The 23,377-nt window shown below is 36.2% G+C and overlaps 1 protein-coding gene and 1 non-coding gene across 10 annotated transcripts in view; both read left to right on the plus strand.

Moving 5' to 3' along the window:
- The window catches only part of MICU3 (mitochondrial calcium uptake family member 3), a 92,204-nt gene that overhangs the window by 14,905 nt on the left and 53,922 nt on the right, over positions 1-23,377 (plus strand). The gene's annotated exons all lie outside the window — the stretch shown is intronic.
- Positions 1,738-1,844, plus strand: LOC136141939 (U6 spliceosomal RNA). Its single transcript, XR_010657798.1, has one exon. It is a non-coding gene; the product is annotated as a U6 spliceosomal RNA (small nuclear RNA).

Below are 23,377 nucleotides of genomic sequence, written 5' to 3' on the forward strand. Positions count from 1 at the left end.
CCTCTCTGGCCTCTAGACTAAGCTAACCCTTTTGTAAAAATGAGTTAATATATGTTCTGTTTGCTTTTTTAAAAAATAATACGCCATTCCACAACTTTTTCAGTCTATGCATATATGTGTATATATGTGTGTATGTATGTGTATGTATTGATATGTACACATATATATGTGTATGTTTCTTTGAAGAATGAACTTTTTAATGGTCACAGACTACTCCGTTGATGTGCCATAATTTATTTAACCATTGTCCTGCTGATGGGAATTTTGATTGTTTCTATTTTTTTCACTGTTAGAAGCAGTGCTGCAGTGAATATCCAGGGTTCTTTGTAGATGCAAATGTTAAATTGCTGGGTCCATAGCTATTATATTTTAATAGGCACTGTCAAATTGTTCTTCAAAATGGTTACACTAAGATATACTTTTACCAGCAATAAGAAATGGGCTTCCAATGTTCCCCTTCACTTAATATTAAGTTTAATTGTTTTCCCAATTTGAGTGTGAAAAATGATTTATCATGATTATTATAATTTCCATTTCTATGGTTACTAGTGAGGTAGAGAATTTTTTGTTTGTTTATAGTTTCCTAGGAATTGCCCATTAATACCTTTGCCAACTTTTATTTTTTTATTGACTGATTTCTAGGATATGTCAAAATATTAAATCCTGTTCCTATTTTATAGGTCACAAATATTTTTCTCACCTCAGTCCTTTTTAAAATATATTTTACAGGCCTGTAAACTTAAACACATATATCATTTCCTTTTTAACACAAATGCGACCATACTGCGACCTTTCATACTGATATTTATCTGAGATATTAATGTATTTATTATAGGTTTCTTTATTCTGATCTTATATTTGGATGCTCTTCCAAATTATGGATATGCCATAATTTATGTTTAATGTTGTCTCTTTCATTTTCAGTTCTTTTTCAAAATCAGACTTGATAGAGGTTTGTCTATTTTATTTAGTCTTTTCAAATACCACTATTTTGTGTTTACTGTTTTATTGGGGGGGTTGTTATTTATTTCTGCGTTTATCTTTATTGTCTGTTTCCTTCTGTTTTTGTCAAATTTATCTTATCCTCTTTTTTCACTTCTTGAGTTGAATACATAGTTCATTTATTTTAAATTCTTAATTGTTCTTTAGTAAATACATGTAAGGATATGAATTTTCCTGTGTCAGTAATGACTTTGACCAAATTATACAGGTGGCTATTTGTAAGTTCCTAAGTGTCATTTATTTTCAAAAGGCTTGTAATCCCAGTTTTTATTTCTTTTTTAATCCAATAATTGTTTACTTAATGGTGTATCTTAAATTTTCCAAAGTGGCCTTTTTTCTGTCAGTCTTTTGCTGTTAAATTTTAGCATTTTTCCATATGCAGCAGGGAATAAGCCTTGAATGAGTTTGTTTTTTAAAATGGAAAAATCCAACTTTTAAAAAGACAATAGACAATAATACTATAATGCATAACTATGTATGTACTACCAGCTTAAAAAATAAACTATCAACATATATACCTTCCCCCATCATAATCCTCTCTTCCCCAAAGAGGTAACCACTGTTCCAAGTTTGATTTTTATCATTCCCATGTAAGTTTTCATAGTTTTATTACAAATGGATGTATCTCTGAATAATATACACTTATTTTGCAATTTAAAAAATTTTACATAAACAGTACCTATCTTTTTATAATTTGTATTTTTAAGATAATGTTTAAGAAATTTATCCATTTTGGTGCTTGCTTCGGCAGCACATATACTGAAATTGGAATGATACAGAGAAGATTAGCGTGGTCCCTGCACAAGGATGACACACAAATTCGTGAAGCGCTCCATATTTTTTTTAAATAAAAAAAAAAAGAAATTTATCCATTTTGACACATGACTTCTAGTTAATTTATTTTCACTCCTGAATAATACTCTACTATATGAATATTTCATTATACCTGTATTATAACTTTAACATTTTAATCTTATTGATGTTTTAGTGATGACTAATAAATGGTCAGTTTATATATTCTCTGTTTATTAAAATCAAGGTTAATAAGCACCTTCTTTGTTTTGTTACTCAGATACTTTTTCTTACTTAGTTTTTCCACTTGACCTATCCATTTCTAGTAGAGAAGTGTTGATATCTCAGCCATGATTGTGAGTTAAATTGCATTCTTTTAACCGTTTTTTCATTCTATTATTTTAAGCTTTTTGTCTGTGTGTGTAATATCGTCTTGGTGAATTTTTCTTTGTCCTATTTAATGCTTTTGGTTCTTAATTCCATGTATTTTCAAACATTCTGGGTAATGTTTGACTCTTATAAGGAACATTCATAGCTTTTTAAAAAACACAATATGAGGCTTGCTCATTTTTAATGAAGGAGTCTAACCCAATCATATTTATTGTAATTATGGACTTGTATGCATTCATTTTTGCTATATTATGTGAGTGTGAGTTATCTCTTTCCCTTTATCACCTGACATTAGATTGGTCCTTTTTTCCTTATCATTTCTCTTCCTCTAGTGGTTTGAAAGTTATACATCCTATTTCTGATCTTCAAGTGGTTACATGTAACTTTAACAAAATATATATTAATATATACATCTGAAACTTGAGGACATAAATCAGTATCAGAAAATTTACCATTCCTAAAAAGATGCATCCTTGAACATGTTTTACTGTATCGCCTTCCCCACCCCACAGTTTCTGAGGTCAGCTACACTGCTAATACCAGATAATTATTGATTTTTTAATATTATGCTTTAATTTTTAAGGGAATCATTAACAGTTACAATAAGTTTTACATCCACATTCACTCATTAATTTATTTAGCAAGTATTTGAGAGCTTGCTACAAGCCAGAAACTCTTCTAGGCACTGGGGAAATAGAAGTGTACCACTTAAACAAAAATTCCTGCCTTCATGGAATTTATATTATTGCAGAAGGCTGGAGATAGAAATTTTGGATTTGTCAGTATATTTATAGTATGTAAAGGCTAGATGAGATGATTAAGGGAGGAATTATAGATTCAAAAAGAGAGGAGGTCCGAGGATTGGCCCTAGGCAGTACCAACAGAAGTACCAGGAAGGAACTGCCAGGGGAATAGGAGGAAAATGAGTACCGGGTGGACTTGGACATTACGAAAAATTATTTCAAGGAAAAGAGAGTTATCAACTGGGTCAGACTTTGTAAGATGAAAACTGAGAATTGACCTCTGGATTTAGCAACACGGAGGTCATCAGTGACCTTGACAAGCAGCGTTAGTGGAGTGGCGGAGGGGAGACCTGCTGAAGCGGAGGAAACCAGAGACAGAAAATGCTGGCAGCTTTCCAGTAGCCCTGCTGTGAAGAGCTGGAGAGAAGTGGTGGGGAGGGGGATGGTGGCTCAGTGGAGAAGTGGGAGCGGAAGCTTTCCAGGAGGAGAGAGATGTGCATGCTCTGAAGGGAAGGACTCAGCGGAAGAGGGGAAAGTAGTGAGGTAGGAAGGGCAAGGGAGATTACTGCAGGAGCAGAGCCCTTGAATAGGCAGAAGAGGTGAGATATACACATTAAACCACTGTGATTACTGCCTCCTTAGAGATACTTTCACTTACCATCCTATCAAATAATGAGATGATATATGTGAAAGTACTTTGTAAACTTGTAAAGAACCCTATAATGTAAGCTAACATAACAATACAAGTGGAGACTTTAAAGTAAGTGGTCACTTTTTATTTTTTCCAATTTGATTGCAGCCAGGGAAGTGCTTATAGACTGGTCTTCAGCTGTGTGTATTTCCACATAGACACATTTACTAAGCATCAAAACATTTCACCTAGAGGACTTCGGGGTTTTCTCACACTGAGAATTTGATGTTTAACCTTTTGACCACCCAAAAAGCAAAGAAAATGTTACCCCTTTTATCTTCTTAGAAGCTTTTAAATAAGCCTGAAGCCATATGAGAAAGCCAAGTGTAATACTTCCATGAACATCTTTTTAGCTAGAATAAAAATAGATGTGAATAGAATCTCATGCACATCTCATATGACTCTTGCCCAGAAAATATAAAGATCTAAATTCAAATGTCATTTGCTCTTTAATGTTTTATAAAAATGTTGGTTCAGTTGCCAGTATCAGGTAGGGCCTAATAACCAAATGCTCAACCTCCTACATGAAATTAAATACATGTTTTAGTCATTCTTTACTTTAAAAAATTAGTATTGATTTAATAAAAAAATTTTTTTAAAATAAACTAAGGATGAGTAATCAGAATACTTTTGCTTAATACAAATGGTTTTATTTTTCCTTCTTCCATTCTTTATTCTCCTGTCTCTGTTTCTCAGCTGCTCAAAGGTAATGCATTATATGGTGTTTAGATAATTGATATAATTGTTTCAAGTTACCTCTTTAGGGTATTATCAGCTTGTAGGCATCAGTTTCTCTAATTGTCAAGTAGTGAATCCTTTATCTGGCATTTAATCTTGCCTCCCTGGGAAAACCAGACCTTACCACAAAGTAAATTTTCGAATTGCTAACCTGAAGTAACATGAGACTGTGCCTTGGCAGTGAACCTTTTCTTTCTGTTATTCGTGGGAAGGATAATGATATAGTCTGTTGCCTGAAGGCCCTAGTTTTACTACCTTAAGAAATAACATCTAAGTACTAGTTGGAAAGGTCTGAGTTTTGAAATTCCAGAGAAAATAATTGCATTGAGACAATATTTTTATTTTGGGGCGGAAGATGTGGTAATTAAAAATGTAAGTTTTATCATTTGTACCATTTCTTAAGCCGCTTATCTTATGACAGCATGACTTAGAGGATCCACAGTTACCTGAAAATGATCATTACTTATTTTTATGACTAAATTATGAATGTTATTTTACAGGTGTGTTTGAAAATTTTATTTCCATGTATACACACATGTATATGTTCAATTTTTGTAAGTAACACAACTGAGATTAAAGATCTAGAGTGTAGAATGTTTTGCAGTTTCTCAGTAAAACAGAAGACAGCATTTTCTAGAACTAGAAGGAAAATTCCCTAAACATTTTTAGCAAACTTGAAAAGAATGTTAAGCAATTCCCATAAAATAATTTCCTAAAAAGTGTAAAATGCAATTTTCTAGAAGCTGTAAAATGAAAAGTCAATTCTGAAAAAACTTTTTTTAATTTTCTATACAATTTTTAATGGTTACACTCCATTTACAGTTATTGCAAAATACTGGCTCTATTCCCTGTGCTGTATAATACATCCTCATAGCCTGTCTTACACCCAATAGTTTGTACCTCCCACTCCCCGACCTCTGTGTTGCCCCTCCCCTCGCTCTCCCTACTGGTAACCACTAGTTTGTTCTCTACATCTGTGAGACTGCTTCTTTTTTGTTATATTCACTAGTTTGTTGCATTTTTTGGATTCCACATGTAAGTGATATCTTACAGTATTTATCTTTGTCTGACTTATTTCACTTAGTATAATGCCCTCCAAGTCCATCCATGTTGCTGCAAATGGCAAAACATCATACTTTTTTATGGTTGACTAGTATTCCATTGTGTGTGTGTGTGTGTGTGTGTGTGTGTGTGTGTGTGTATGTGTATACCACATCTTCTTTATCCATTCCTTTGTCAATGGACACTTAGGTTGCTTCCATTTCTTGGCAATTGTAAATAATGCTGCTGTGAGCATTGGGGTGCATGTATCCTTTCAAATTAGTATTTTTGGTTTTGGGGGGTTTTTTGTTTGGTTTTTTTTTTTTTTTTTGGTATATACTCAAGAGTGGAATTGCTGGGTCATATGGTAATTCTATTTTTTGTTTTTTAAGAAACTTTCATACTGTTTTCCGCAGTGGCTGCACCAATATACATTCCTACCAACAGTGTACGAGGATTCCCTTTCCTCTGTGTTCTTGCCAACATTTATTATATGTTTTCTTTTTGATGATAGCCATTGTGACAGATGTGAAGTGATATCTCATTGTGGTTTTGATTTGCATTTCCCTGATGCTTAGCAATGTTGAGCATTTTTTCATGTGCCTGTTGACCATCTGCATTTCCTCTTTGGAAAACTGTCTATTCAATTCTGCCCATTTTTTATTTGGGTTGTTTGATTTTTTGATGTTGAGTTGTATGAGCTATTTATATGTGTTGGATATTAATCCCTTTGGTCATATCATTTGCAAATATTTTCTCCCATTCAGTAGGTGGTCTTTTCACTTTGTCAGTGGTTTCCTTTGCTGTGAAAAAGCCTTTAAGTTTAATTAGGTGCCATTTGTTTATTTTTGCTTTTATTTCCTTTACTTTAGGAGAGGGACCCAAAAAATATTGCTGCAATTTATGTCAGAGAGTGTTCTGCCTATGTTTTCCTCTAGGAGTTTTATAGTATCCAGTCTTATATTTAGGTCTTTAATCCATTTTGACTTTATTTTTGTATATGGTGTTAGAGAATATTCTAATTTGATTCTTTTATGGTAGCTGTCAAGTTTCCCCAGTACCAATTATTAAAGAGACTGTCTTTTCTCCATTGTATATTCTTGCCTCCTTTGTCGTAGATTAACTGACCATAAGTGCGTGGGTTTATTTCTGGGCTCTCTGTCCTGTTCCATTGATCTGTGTGTCTGTTTTTGTGCCAGTACCATACTGTTTTGAATACTGTAGTTTTGTAGTGTAGTCTGATGTCAGGAAGTCTGAATTCTCCAGCTCTGTTCTTTTTTCTCAAGGTTGCTTTGGCTGTTCAGGTTCTTTTGTGTTTCCATACAAATTTTAATATTATTTGTTCTAGTTCTTTGAAAAATGCCATTGGTATATTGATAGGGATTGCATTGAATGTGTAGATCGCCTTGGGTAGTATAGTGATTTTAACAGTATTGATTCTTCCATTCCAAGAACATGGTATATCTTTCCATCTATTTGTGTTATCTTCAGTTTCTTTCATCAGAATCTTATAGTTTTCAGAGTAGAGGTCTTTTGCCTCCTTAGGTATGTTTATTGCTAGGTGTTTTATTCTTTTTGATGTAATGGTAAATGGGATTGTTTCCTTAATTTCTGTTTCTGATACTTCATTATTAGTGTATAGATATGCAACAGATTTCTGTATATTAATTTTGTATCCTGCAACTTTTCCAAATTCATTGATGAGCTCTGGTAGTTCTCTGCTGGTGTCTTTAGGATTTTCTATGTATAGTATCATGTCATCTGCAAACAGTGCCAGTTTTACTTCTTCCTTTCTAATTTGGATTCCTTTTATTTCTTTTTCTTCATTGATTGCTGTGGCTAGGACTTCCAAAACCATGTTGAATAAAAGTTGTAAGAGTGGGCATCCTGATCTTAGAGGAAATGCTCTCAGCTTTTCACCACTGAGTATAATGTTAGCTGTGGGTTTGTCATATATAGGCCTTATTATGTTGAGGTATGTTCCCTCTATGCCCACTTTCTGGAGATTTTTTTTTTTTTTGGTACGCGGGCCTCTCACTGTTGTGGCTTCTCCCATTGAGGGGCACAGGCTCCGGATGCGCAGGCTCAGCAGCCATGGCTCACGGGCCTAGCCGCTCTGCAGCATGTGGGATCCTCCCGGACCAGGGCACGAACCCGTGTCCCCTGCATCGGCAGGCGGACCCTCAACCACTGCACCACCAGGGAAGCCCTTGGAGAGTTTTTATCATAAATGGATGTTGAATTTTATCAGAAGCATTTTCTGCATCTATTGAGATGATTATATGGTTTTTACTCTTCAATTTGTTAATATGGTGTATCACATTGATTGATTTGTGAGTATGGAAAAATCCTTGCATCCCTGGAATAAATCCCACTTGATCATGACATGTGATCCTTTTAATGTATTGTTAGATTCAGTTTGCTAGTATTTTGTTGAGGATTTTTGCATCTATGTTCATCAATGATATTGGCCTGCAATTTTCTTCTTTGTGATATCTTTGTCTGGTTTTGGTATCAGGGTGATGCTGCCCTCATAAAATTTGTTCGGAAGTGTTCCTTCCTTTGCAATTTCCTGGAAGCAGTAAAATGAAAAGGCAAATTTAAAGTCTCTTCTACCTCTAGATTTCTATGATTTCATTTTTCTGTTGTGTTACCTTAAGCTGACAAATAGGATAATTTATGTGCCAACTCTGAGATCCATTCCGGGTAGTTGTCAGTAGCAGTTTTGCAACATCTTTTTGATATAAAAAATTCCATTTTCCCAAAAAAAGATGCCACATCTAAAAATATTGCACTGATACCTTAACTTAAACTTACAATGTCTGTATTTTTCCTGTTCTGTGAAAAATGGTTCTATAAAAATTTTTAACATATCTAATTAGAATATGCCCACTAGAAGCCAAGAAATCATAATTGTATTATATTTAATAGTAATATTTGGAGAGGGCAGACAGCAGAAGCAAGAAGAACTACAGTCCTGCAGCCCGTGGAACAAAAAACACATTCACAGAAAGACAGACAAGATGAAAAGGCAGAGGGCTATGTACCAGATGAAGGAACAAGATAAAACCCCAGAAAACAACAAAATGAAGTGGAGATAGGCAACCTTCCAGAAAAAGAATTCAGAATAATGATAGTGAAGGTGATCCAGGACCTGGGATATAGAATGGAGGCAGAGGTCAAGAAGATGCAAGAAAAAAAAAACAAGAAAAAAAAAAAAAAGAAGATGCAAGAAATGTTTAACAAAGACCTAGAAGAATTAAAGAACAAACAAACAGAGATGAACAATACAATAACTGAAATGAAAACTACACTAGAAGGAATCAATAGCAGAATAACTGAGACAGAAGAATAGGTAAGTGACCTGGAAGACAGAATGGTGGAATTCACTGCTGTGGAACAGAATAAAGAAAAAAGAACGAAAAGAAATGAAGACAGCCTAAGAGACCTCTGGGGCAAAATTAAACACAACAACATTTGCATTATAGGAGTCCCAGAAGGAGAAGAGACAGAGAAAGGACCTGAGAAAACATTGGAAGAGATTATAGTCAAAAACTTCCCTAACATGGAAAAGGAAATAGCCACCCAAGTCCAGGAAGCACAGAGAGTCCCATACAGGATAAACCCAAGGAGAAACATGCCGAGACACACGGTAATCAACTTGGCAAAAATTAAAGACAAAGAAAAATTGTTGAATGCAGCAAGGGAAAAATGACAAATAACATACAAGGGAACTCCCATAAGGTTAACAGCTGATTTCTCAGCAGAAACTCTACAAGCCAGAGGGAGTGGCATGATATACTTAAAGTGATGAAAGGGAAGAACCTGCAACCAAGATTACTCTACCCAGCAAGGATCTCATTCAGATTCGATGGAGAAATCAAAAGCTTTACAGAAAAGCAAAAATGAAGAGAATTCAGCACCACCAAACCAGCTCTACAACAAATGCTAAAGGAACTTCTCTAAGTGGGAAACACAAGAGAAGAAAAGGACCTACAAAAACAAACCCAAAACAATTAAGAAAATGGTCATAGGAATATACATATTGATAATTACCTTAAACGTGAATGGATTAAATGCTCCAACCAAAAGACACAGGCTTGCTGAATGGATACAAAAACAAGACCCATATATATGCTGTCTACAAGAGACCCACTTCAGATATAGGGACACATACAGACTGAAAGTGAGCGGAAAAAGATATTCCATGCAAATAGAAATCAAAAGAAATCTGGAGTAGCAATACTCATATCAGATAAAATAGACTTTAAAATAATGTTACAAGAGACAAGGAAGGACACTACATAATGACAAGATATAACAATTATGTGTGCACCCAACATAGGAGCACCTCAATACATAAGGCAACTGCTAACAGCTATAAAAGAGGAAATCGACAGTAACACAGTAATAGTGGGGGACTTTAACACCTCACTTACACCAATGGACAGATCATCAAAAATGAAAATAAATAAGGAAACAGAAGCTTTAAGTAACACAATAGACCAGATAGATTTAATTGATATATATAGGACATTCCACCCAAAAATAGCAGATTACACTTTATTCTCAAGTGAGCATGGAACATTCTCCAGGATAGATCACATCTTGAGTCACAAATCAAGCCTCAGTAAATTTAAGAAAATTGAAATCATATCAAGCATATTTTCTGACCACAACGCTATGAGATTTGAAATGAATTACAGGGAAAATAATGTAGTAAACACAAGCTCACGGAGGCTAAACAATACACTACTAAATAACCAAGAGATCACTGAAGAAATCTAAGAGGAAATAAAAAAATACCTAGAGACAAATGACAATAAAAACACGACGATCCAAAACCTATGGGATGCAGCAAAAGCAGTTCTAAGAGGGAAGTTTATAGCTATACAAGCCTACCTCAAGAAACAAGAAAAATCTCAAACAATCTAACCTTACACCTAAAGGAACTAGAGAAGCAAGAAGAAACAAAACCCAAAGTTAGCAGAAGGAGAGAAATCATAAAGATCAGAGCAGAAATAAATGAAATACAAACAAAGAAAACAATAGCAAAGATTAATAAAACTAAAAGCTGGTTCTTAGAGAAGATAAAAAAAATTGATAAACCACTGGCCACTCATCAAGAAAAAGAGGGAGAGGACTCAAATCAATAAAATTAGAAATGAAAAAGGAGAAGTTACAACAGACACCGCAGAAATACAAAGCATCCTAAGAGACTACTACAAGCAACTCTATGCCAATAAAATGGACAACCTGGAAGAAATGGACAAATTCTTAGAAAGGTATAACCTTCTAAGACTGAACCAGGAAGAAATAGAAAATATGAAGAGATCAGTCACAAGCACTGAAATTGAAACTGTGATTAGAAATCTTCCAACAAAGAAAAGTCCAGGACCAGATGGCTTCACAGGTGAATTCTGTCAAACATTTAGAGAATAGCTAACACCATCCTTCTCAAACTCTTCCAAAAATTTGCAGAGGAAGGGACACTCCCAAACTCATTCTATGAGGCCACCATCACCCTGATACCAAAACCAGACAAAGATACTACAAAAAAAGAAAATTACAGACCAATATCACTGATGAATATAGATGCAAAAATCCTCAACAGAATTCTAGGAAACAGAATCCAACAACACATTCAAAGGATCATACCATGGTCAAGTGGGATTTATCCCAGGGATACAAGGATTCTTCAAAATACACAAATCAATCAATGGGATACACCATATTAACAAATTGAAGAAGAAAAACCATATGATCATCTTAGTAGATGCAGAAAAAGCTTTTGACAAAATTTAACACCCATTTATGATAATAACTCTCCAGAAAGTGGGCATAGAGGGAACCTACTTCAACATAATAAAGGCCATATATGACAAACCCACAGCAAACATCATTCTCAATGGTGAAAAACTGAAAGCATTTCCTCTAAGATCAGGAACAAGACAAGGATGTCCACTCTCACCACTGTTATTCAACATAGTTTTGGAAGTCCTAGCAATGGCAATCAGAGATGAAAAAGAAATAAAAGGAATACAGATTGGAAGAGAGGAAGTAAAACTGTTACTGTTTGCATATGACATGATACTATACATAGAGAATCCTAAAGATGTCACCAGAAAACTACTAGAGCTAATCAATGCATTTGGTAAAGTTGCAGGATACAAAATTAATGCACTGAAATCTCTTGCATTCCTATACACCAATGATGAAAAATCTGAAAGAGAAATTAAGCAAACACTCCCATTTACCATTGCAACAAAAAGAATAAAATACCTAGGATTAAACCTACCTAGGGAGACAAAAGACCTGTATGCAGAAAACTATAAGAACTGATGAACGAAATTAAAGATGATACCAACAGATGGGGAGATATACCATGTTCTTGGATTCGAAGAATCAATATTGTGAAAATGACTATACTACCCAAAGCAATCTACAGATTCAATGCAATCCCTATCAAATTGCAAATTACAGAAATAGAACAAAAAAATCTTAAAATTTGTATGGAGACACAAAAGACCTCGAATAGCCAAAGGAGTCTTCAGGGAAAAAAAGCAGAGCTGGAGGAAACAGACTCCTTGACTTCAGACTATACTACAAAGGTACAATAATCAAGACAATATGGTACTGGCACAAGAACAGAAACATAGATCAACGGGACAAGACAGAAAGCCCAGAGATAAACCCACGCACCTATGGTCAACTAATCTATGACAAAGGAGGCAAGGATATACAATGGAGAAAGGACAGTCTCTTCAGTAAGTGGTGCTGGAAAACTGGACAACTACATGTAAAAGAATGAATGTAGAACACTGCCTAACACCATACACAAAAATAAACTCAAAATGTATTACAGACCTACATGTAAGACCGGGCACTATAAAACTCTTAGAGAAAAACATAGGAAGAACACTCTTTGACATAAATCACAGCAAGATCTTTTTTGATCCACCTCCTAGAGTAATGGAAATAAAAACAAAAATAAACAAATCGGACCTAATGAAACTTAAAAGCTTTTGCAGAGGAAAGGAAACCATAAACAAGATGAATAGACAGCCCTCAGAATGGGAGAAAATATTTGAAAACGAATCAACGGACAAAGGATTAATCTCCAAAATATATAAACAGCTCATGCAGCTCAATATGAAAAAAACAAACAACCCAATCCAAATATGGGCAGAAGACCTAAATAGACATTTCTCCAAAGAAGACATACAGATGTCCAGGAAGCACATGAAAAGCTGTTCAACATCACTAATTATTAGAGAAATGCAAATCAAACCTACAATGAGGTATCACCTCACATCAGCTAGAATGGGCATCATCAGAAAATCTACAAACAACAAATGCTGGAGAGGGTGTGGAGAAAAGGGAACCCTCTTGCACTGTTGGTGGGAATGTAAATTGATACAGCCACTATGGAGAACAGTTTGGAGGTTCCTTAAAAAACTAAAAGTAGAATTACCATATGATCCAGCAATCCCACTACTGGGCATATACCCAGAGAAAACCATAATTCAAAAAGACACATGCACTCCAATGTTCATTGCAGCACTATTTACAATAGCCAGGTCATGGAAGCAACCTAAATGCCCATCGACAGATGAATGGATAAAGAAGATGTGTTACATGTATAAAATGGCATATTACTCAGCCATAAAAAGGAACGAAATTGGGTCATTTGTTGAGACGTGGGTGGATCTAGAGACTGTCATATATAGTGAAGTAAGTCAGAAAAAGAAAAACAAATATCGTGTATTGACGCATATATGTGGAACCTAGAAAAATGGTACAGATGAACCAGTTTGCAGGGCAGAAATTGAGACACAGATGTAGAGAACAAATGTATGGACACCAGCGGGGAAAGCCGCGGGAGTGGGGGGTGGTGGTGGTGTGATGAATTGGGAGATTGGGATTGACATGTATACACTGATGTGTATAAAACTGATAACTTAGAAGAACCTGCTGTATAAAAAAGTAACTAAAATTTAAAAATTAAAAAAATAATATTTGTGAAGATCACACATGCTGTAGCTTCATTATTTTAAGTTTGATGATACTTTATTTTCACAATGAATTGTTCTTTATTAATGAAAGAAATGAAGTTCTTAGAAATTAAAATTTAAAATTCTAATTTTGAATAGTGGACTTAAGCGAATTTGCCTGCTGCTTGAACCCCTGTGTATCACTTATATTCTTGGCTAAGGTCCCCAGTCTGGGTCTTGTACTTGGTTCAGGATTTTGCCAAATAAATCGTATGCTACATCTTCTACACCTTTCCTGTGCTGGCTTCTTGCCCCTCCACTGCTGCCCTCTCTTGCAGTCAGTCCTCCACGTAGCAAAAAGTGTAATCTACCAAATTTGAATCTCTTTCAAATTATATTTATGTTTGTTTTTTCTCTAATGATAACCAAGCACCTTCTTCTATGTTGTAACTCCCAGTATTCAGTTAAATGTGAAAACCTATATTCTTCTCTTTCTGGCCTTCCCTAATTCATATACTGATAAAATTCTCATCAGTTATACTGTCCTTTTTTTTTTTTTCGGTACGCGGGCCTCTCTTTGTTGTGGCCTCTCCCATTGCGGAGCACAGGCCCCAGACGCGCAGGCTCAGCGGCCATGGCTCACGGGCCCAGCCGCTCCGCGGTACGCAGAATCCTCCCGGACCGGGGCACGAACCCGTGTCCCCTGCATCGGCAGGCGGACCCTCAACCACTGCGCCACCAGGGAAGCCCTATACTGTCCATTTTTGTTGTTGTTGTTATTCCTGTAGTCAGAAGCTAGAATTTGTGAATTTTACTGTCCTTTTTGGAAAGATATCATAGAAGCAAAAATTATTCTTTATTTTAGGAGAAAATTGGTAATGTATAACTGAAAGAAGGCAACAGAAGTAATATATACCTAGTATCAGTAATTACTTTAAAAAGTTAAGTACTGTTTTAAAATCTAAATATGAAAAAAAGGAAAACTTGAATTACCCAGTTTTTATATGTTGCAGTCACTTGGCAGGAGTGCCTGAGAATTGAGTGCTCCAAATTTCAAGACTTAAGCCAGAAGTTATTAATACTTTTGCCTGAATCTGCACTTAAGAAGAGATTCATGTTACTGGAATTTTTACTCTATTAAAATAAAAAACAGTCAAAATTAAAAATAAATCCCATAAGGCTTCTTATTACAATAGGTAACTTAAACAATTACCAACATTAGTTATGAAGATGGTATGTTTGAACAACTTTGAAAAGATGGATACACCTAAGTTATAATGTGGTACCTTTCTCACTAAAGCTTTAGGTTCTCTTTTATTATCTCAGTCTAGATTCCCAGCTTGGAATCAGAAGCCTCTCTTCTGGTTGTCCTTCACTGCCATCTGACCCACACTCAGTATCCCTTTGGCTATTTATTATCCCATTCCCAATTATCTTTTCATCCATAAGCATTCATTCATTCATGCAATAAACATTTACCAAGCCCCTTAGATATGCCAGGCTCTATGTTAATCATATGTAGACAGGTAACTGCAGCACAGTATGAATGGGGAGGAAAGAGTACAAGTGACAGAACAGTCGGATATATAAAGGAAATAGCTAGGATTTATCCAAGGTACAGGGTTAACTCTCAGGGAAGTTATATTGTCAAAGTCTAAGATATGTTAATACAAAGGATGTGATTAAGTAGGATTGATTTGGAGTAGCATCTTATATAGTAGAGAGGGTGTGGCAGCAGAAGTTTTCTTGCAGGTCGCTTTCCTAAGAGTCTGACTAAAAGAATCCCATTGACCTTTTGATATGGAGCAAAGGTTCATCTCCTTGGCAGTAGCTGCAAAGGTATCAGGGCTCACCTCCAGAGAAACTGAAAAGCTGTACAGGAAACGGAAGTTGATCTAAAATATTCCTGGAGCTGGCCATTGCTCAGAGACCAGTACAGTTCCCAGAGCTCATTCCAGGCATAGAGTGAAGTTTGACTCATTCTTGTTTCTATCAACAGGCTATGACTAGACTTTGGTTAGGATTAGCTTAGTTGGTTTCATGAAGTTCTAGCAGTAGGCAACCACTGAATTTATTGATAACTAGTGGATCTCTATAGCAGAGAGAGTCTAGAATGAGGCATCAGGGAGACCTGGTAAATAGCAGCTTAATACCAAGCACTGGAGTGGGGAGCTTAGCACGCGCTGTAGTTCCAGGGGAGCTACTAAAGGATCGGGAGAAGGTCTCAGGCACAGGTAGGAAATCAGGTACTGGAACTGGGAAATAAAGGATGGATTCTGATGATAAGAATCAAATCAGGAGCTCAGTTCCTGGTCCCAGAACAAGACAGACACCATCACCCAAATCTCTGGCCTTAAAATCTTTGGACACCTCCAACTTGAGACAGGATTGGTTCCAGAGACTGATGTGAAGCAACTACAAATAGTCCTTAAGTATCTTCAACCTCAGATGGTGAGAGGAAGAGGGAGTCAAGGACACTATTTCAGTATCAGAGTTCTCACAATAAAGACTCTGGTTCTTACAAAAAACAGGGAAAACTTGAATTCAAGGTACAAATAATATTAATTGAATTCAATCTCTCTTTTTTTTAACAATGTCTTTTTTTTTTTTGGCTGCGTTGGGTCTTCATTGCTGTGCGTGGGCTTTCTCTAGTTGCCGTGAGCGGGGGCTGCTCTTCATTGCAGTGCACGGCTTCTCATTGCGGTGGCTTCTCTTGTGGAGCACGGGCTCTAGGCACATGGGCTTCAGTAGTTGTGGCACGTGGGCTTCAGTAGTTGTGGCTTGCGGGTTCTAGAGCACAGGCTCAGTAGTTGTGGCACACAGGCTTAGTTGCCCCGCGGCATGTGGGATCTTCCCAGACCAGGGCTCGAACCTGTGTCCCCTGCATTGGCAGGTGGATTCTTAACTACTGCGCAACCAGGGAAGTCCTGAATTCAATCTTTTAAGAAGTTTTAATTAGAGCAAAATTTTTAGATCGATAATTAATAAACTCCGTGGTTTGATGTTCTACTTATTGCCTGACAAAAATTACGTTTCAGTCTTCCTGCATTTAAGAGGTTTCTCAATGGGTCTGCTGATAATAACAAAAACTAAACAAAAAACAAAGAAAGAAGGCAAGAGTACATGCAGAAAAAGGATTTCACCTTATAAAGTAGGCCATTTTAAAGAGGCATCTTCAGGAAAAAAATGGAACGTGGAAACTGTGTTGTATTTACTTTGGAGAGATTACTTCTTAGAAGCTAAACTAGCTGGTCTTCGGCTCCATCTGTACTTCTACTGCCCTCCAGCTTCTTAGAGACTATTTCTTCTTCTAGCCGTTATAAGCCTACAGGTTTTCTCTTTACTATTTCTTAACGATTTAAAGGCTGTCACTTCCTCAGCTTCCCAAATATTTGTGTGTGTGTGTGTTTTTTAAGATGTTGGGGGTAGGAGTTTATTAATTAATTAATTTTTGCTGTGTTGGGTGTTCGTTTCTGTGCGAGGGCTTTCTCAAGTTGTGGCAAGCGGGGGCCACTCTTCATCGCGGTGCACGGGCCTCTCACTGTCGCGGCCTTTCTTGTTGCGGAGCACAGGCTCCAGATGCGCAGGCTCAGTAGTTGTGGCTCACAGGCCTAGTTGCTCCGTGGCATGTGGGATCCTCCCAGACCAGAGCTCGAACCCGTGTCCCCTGCATTGGCAGGAAGATTCTCAACCACTGCGCCACCAGGGAAGCCCCCAAATATTTGTTTTTTAATTTGACTGTCAACCTATAGAAATTAAGAATTTTTCTTAAATGAACATGACTTGTATAACACATGTCAGTCTCTTCCCTGTGGTTCACAAATGGTCTAGTTATACTTTACCACTTTTGAAAGGCTTATTTTTTAGGTACATAATATTGGATTTATAATAAAGATTTACATTTTAGCAATTAATGTCTTAACAACTAAATGGATATAATTCAGGTTTTTTGCTTTCTGGTTAATTTTCCCTCTCGCCTTAGGTACATTATACTTATTGATGACTTTTAACTGTATTGGCAATTTATGATGTAAAAAGTATAATTTACTGAAACAGTACATATTATAAAAGATGTTTAGATTAATTTTAGGTTTTGGAAATTGACTTTTAAAAGATATACTTGAGATATATATATATATATATTTTTGGCCTTGCTGCACAGCATGCGGGATCTTAGTTCCCTGACCAGGGATTGAACCCAGGCCTCCGGGCCCCCTGTGGTGGAAGGGCGGAGTCCTAAGGGAATTCCCAAGATATACTGGATTTAGATGAGCAAAAAAGGTATTAAAGTAGATCGGCCAGTGAATACTGGTGTAATTAACCTGCTCCTTGTAATATAAGGATCATACCCACAGATTCAGGCCAGTATGCTCGAGGGAAATGGTTGTATTTGTTTTTTGAAAGGCTCAGAACATTAACATGATACAAGATTGTTGTCATTGCCAAGAGGATTAGAAAACCAGTTTGAGTATCATTTTCTACCTTTATTTATTGATTCGTGCTTCTGAGTGTTCATAGTAGTGATGTTAAAATAACTTCAGAAGGTTTAGATTTTTTAAACTTTGGAAAGTTCAAAAGCAAAGCTGAATCTTTTAAAGGTCTGAATTCCTTCTGACCTTTGGTGGTCTACTGGCCTGAAGCTGTCCGTTTTCTCAGAGATTCTAGTAGGTCAGGTCAGGTGTCCTCAGCTGACCTTCATGGACTGCTGCTCCTTGTCAACCTCCAAAACACTGTAAAGTTTAACTTGGTTAGAACTCTACCACAGTAAAAAAAAAAAAAAAAAGAAAAATTATTCTTCATCTGTGCCTTTAGAGCATTCATTAAGAAAATAGTCTGTTCATAAACTGCAGAGAAAGAGGCATGTAGACAACTGAAAGGTTTGAAAGTAGACATAATTAAACCAAGCTTACTTATTTATATTTGTCCCTAAAATAGTTTTAGACAGAGTTATCTTCCAATTGACTAATTATTTTATAATTAATTCTTTTGTATGTAGTAGGCACACGCAAAGTGCTGAATGAATGAATCCACGTTAGCTCAGTAGCTGATATTAAATATTCATCTTGGAAACCAAAGATAGTTAAAAGATAATGTGAATAGTATAGAGTTTTGTCCGATTCCTATTGAGTTTTTGTTTGGGGATTTCTGTTTATGCTTCTACTTGCCCAACACATTTTAATTTTTGGTAGGGGACCATATTTATGTTGTTATTCTGGTAGAAAGGTAAAAAAACAAGAGGACCAAATGATCTCTGAAGACCATTCTAATTCTAAACTCATTTATTTTCAGTGACCAAAGGAGACTAGGTAAACACCCATTCCTGATTTAAGGTGGAAGATAATTATCAAAACCAATAGTAAACATTGCATTTAATGGCAATTCATTAAAAGCATTCTCTGCAAACTATGGAACAAGACAAGAATGCTTAATATTCCTGATATTATTCAACATCATTTTTAGAAACTTAAACCTTTAGTAATTAAGACAATGAAGATGAGGTTTAAATATTAAGAAGTAAAAGTTACAACTGTTACTATTTTGAAAAGAACTTATGATTATCTACCTAGAAAATCCAAGAAAAAAGTTATTAAGATTAATGAAGGAATTTAGTAAGGTTAGTTGGATACAAAGCAAATTACTAGTCAGTAGCTTTCCCATTCATCAGAAATAACCAATTGAAAATATAATAGCAATAAAAGGTTCCATTCACAATTACAGAGAAACTATGAAATGTATGAGTAAATCTACCAAAATTTTTAAAAAACTTATATGAGAAAACTGTAAAACTTTACTGAAAGATGTAGTTGAAGACCTGAATAAATAGACATCCGTGTTCCCAGTTGGGAAAAATCAAGTCATCCTAAATTACACCAAAATTCAATGTCCTCCCAAACAAAATATCAGTGGGATTTTTTTTTTTTTTTTTTTGGCCATGCTGCATGGCATGTGGGATCTTAGTTCCCTGACCATGCCCCCTGCATTGGAATTGTGGAGTCTTAACCACTGGACTGCAGGGAAGTCCCTCAGTGGGGTTTTTAAAACAGAATTTGACATCTTAATTTCACAGTTCACTTAGAAGAAAAAATTGCATATCAATCAGCACCAATATTTTGAAAAGATTGACAGTAAGATGGAGTCTTGCTTTACATAATGTCAGAAACATAATCAAAAGCTATAGCAATTAAAGCAGTATGGCATTTGAGTATGAACAGGCAAATCAGTCAGTGTAAGAGAACAGAAAGTGTAAAAACCAACCCAGGGACTTCCCTGGTGGCACAGTGGTTGGGAGTCCACCTACCAATGCAGGGAACACAGGTTCAATCCCTGGTCCAGGAGGATCCCACATGCTGCGGAGCAGCTAAGCCTGTGTGCTCACCTCAACTAGAGAAAGCCTGAGCGCAGCAACGAAGACCCAATGCAGACACAAATTAAAATTAATTAATTAATTAATTAAAAAAAAACCCCAAGTATTGATTTCCTGTTCTGCTCTCTATCCCATCCCATCCTTCAGCCAGATGAGCTCAGTCCTCCCAGTTGATGATAAGTAGACTGTTCTAGGATCAGGCCGGTTTACTGTGATCTCATGAGAAAATTGTTTTTTACTTTCTACAAGTCCATGGTTCATTTGAGCAGTGCCTGGGTGTATTATTACATTATGTGATTTATTACACTAAATTGATCAGAAGCAATGGAGGAAGCAACACAACTGCAGTAGCAGGAAGCCCATTTAAGCACCAAGGCTTTGGTTATCACTTTTATATGTAAATCATATTCTTCCCTTTTAGGATATATATTTTTTTGTCTGGGGCACAAACTATTCCCAAACTCCTCCCCACACCTTCTTTTAAGGTGATAAATAGACCAGTAGGCACCTAGTGCCATTATCAAAAATGATGGGTACTTTTGCTAAGGCAACAAGAGGTAGAACTCATACGTACAGTGGAGTTTTAATGACAACCTTGAACTCAGATTTCTTCTGATACCGTTCCTTGGGTGTTTAAAGAATACAAATTGTTCCACAGTTCTGCCTTTTTCTTTTTCTTTCTTTCTCTTAATATAGGATGGATTAGAGGCAAAAACCATAGTCCATTACTGTAAAATTTTAGGGAAATAGTGAGTGCTTAAACAAAGGTAGTAACAGTGGGTGGATGTGAGACATTAGAAGGAGAACAACGGGCTTCATTAATTGATTGTTAGTAGACATTAAGGAGAAAGAGGAGTTGTCAGCATCAGCTCACAGGTGGATCAGATTCCCAGCTGCAGTGGTCAGACAGCTTTGGCGTGCTGGGACTGGGCTTAAGGAAGGAAAGTTTGATGAGAAAACACAGGCACCTCGTGAGCAGTAATGGCAGCACCAGGTAAGGGCAGAAGTCACAGATCAAGTCCATATTAGGTCATAGGAAATAGGCAAAAATCGTGGTTCTGGATGTTAGATTGAAGCATGACTTCAGATTGTGGTGCAGAAACAGTGAGTGCTCCCCACTCAGTGGTCCTCCAGGAAATTCAATGGAGATGAGTCATGGTTGATTGGGGCCACCTAGGTCCAAGGAAGTGGCTTAGCAAGAAGAAAGCAGGAGAGGAAACTGTGGTCACAGACAGTATTGGTTTCCCTGCCCAAAGAGGAAGAAGAAACTGCTGGGATATATATGCAGAAGGAGACTTAAGATGGTAGATTGATCCCTGAGGAATATTCAGGGAGGAGTATTCAGGGAGATTATCGCTTGTTATTGACACTGAGTGATTGAGTGTCTCCTTACCCATGGTAGAGCCAAAATAACTTCCCAATACAAATGGATTACCTGATATTGCTATTAATATACTGCTGAGCTAGCTTATGTCTGGTACCAGGTTGCTTTATCTTTCTAAAGCACCATTTTCTTTGTGTCGTTGTTCCACTTAAGAATCTCCTAAAGCCATTTGCTTTCTGTCAGATTAAATCCTGGTGCTTTAGTCTTGCCTTCAGAAATTGATATCAATTTACCTACCCTTTTACATGAATGCAAATGTTCTGTTCCAGGAAGACTATTACTATCTTCAAATATGCCATGTAAACCTAGAATGCTCATATCTCTTCCTGACATTAAAATTCATATTTTCTTCTTCCTGAAGCTTCATATTAACCTCAATCTATTGTGCTTTTCTTCTATTTACTCTAACTTGACTTATTCTCTTTTCCATGTTTGTACCTTTTGTCTCTCCAAGTAGTATTTTTTTTTTTTTTTTTTTTTTTTTGCCATACGCGGGCCTCTCACTGTTGTGGCCTCTCCCGTTGCGGAGCAACAGGCTCCGGACGCGCAGGCTCAGTGGCCATGGCTCACGGGCCCAGCCGCTCCGCGGCATGTGGGATCCTCCCACACCGGGGCACGAACCCGTGTCCCCTGCATCGGCAGGCGGACTCTCAACCACTGCGCCACCAGGGAAGCCCTCCAAGTAGTATTTTGTCCCTCCATATAGATTGTATATTCCTTAAGGACTGAGATTGTAGATTCTCCCTATTTATACATGCCACTAAAAAATGGCATTAAAATTTTTCTTTTTAATTTTTTGACTCCTGTAATTTTTTGAAAAGTCTTAGTCTTCAGAACAGTGGAAAAAGATTACTCATTTGCCTGGCTTTTCACTTAGTAAGGTGTAACTTAGAAATACAAAATGTAGTTTCCTTACTGAAACTTCTTATGGTTTGTTTGATACAACTTCTCAAAATATTAGATTTTTAAATAATTTTGACAATTTGTACATAATTTGCATAGTGACTTAGCAGACATAGAAGAGACAATAAAGAGATTAAGCCTGTCATCCTAAATAAGAATTATTTTCTGATATAATTTTTTATGAAATGTGTGAAAATATAATTTTTATATTGTTGCTAGTCATGTAAATTGCTATAAACTCCCTGGAGGCAGTTTGATAATATGTATGAAATGATTTTGTTTGACCAATCAAGTTTACTCCTAGGAGTTTACCCCAAGGAACTATTTGTAGATATATTTAAATATTTTCAAGGCTGGTCATTATAACATTGTTTTATAATAGTAAAGTACTATGAATTAACTAAATAGTCAACCAGTTAGAATTCATTAATTGTGTTAAGCTACAAACATTTACTATTAAATATTATATAGTTACTAAAAATGGTCTACTAGACTATTTAGTGACATGGAAAAATGACACATGATATATTAACACATTATTGACTGGAGGATTTTGTAGCCATAATACGTCCCTGGTCAAAAATGTGTTAATAAGTAAAAAGGATCAGATTACTGAACAGCATAGTATAAACCCCATTTTTTGCCAAAAAAGAAAACAAAAACAGATGTGTCTATAAAATTTTAAATTCTATCTTCTAAATTATATATAGTAACTATGCATCGCTTTTGGAATCAGGAAAAAATCATTTTATTAAAAAAGTTGTTATAGTTCAGAGAAAAAATAAATAATAGTGAGAAATTATTTATCTACAAGGAAAGATCTTTAAGTAAGACAAAAGGAGATCCCCTTCCCCCCATATACACACACTCTTGATTCTGCTCATCTTAACCTTAGGTAGAATTCAGAGTGAACATTGGTGGTAACTCTACTGTAGTGATGTAGACTTAGCAACTTCAGTTCGAATCTAAGCTCTACCACTAAGTGGTTTCCTTAGTGGTCGCCATGAACAGCCTATCACACTTTCCCTTTCTTCTTTTAGAAAATTAATAGACTACAATGAAAAGAGTTCAGATTAAATAAATAAGCCTATATAGAGAGTACATAGTAGGCATTCAGCAAGTGTTGGTGTTCCTTCTGAAGAAACTACTAGGTCAGAAATTTAATGTTCTCTGAGACTGAAACTGAAGAAATAAATCGCAGGTCCTTCAAAGTGCCAGTGTAAAGTCTTCAGAACCTTAATGATATTCATTGTGGGATCTTTTGAACATTAGTTCATTTTATTCATGTGGGTAATTATTTATAATATGATTAAGTTCTCCAGAAGACAATATTTT

This window comes from Phocoena phocoena, chromosome 21 (assembly GCF_963924675.1).
Source record: "Phocoena phocoena chromosome 21, mPhoPho1.1, whole genome shotgun sequence".
Taxonomy (NCBI): domain Eukaryota; kingdom Metazoa; phylum Chordata; class Mammalia; order Artiodactyla; family Phocoenidae; genus Phocoena; species Phocoena phocoena.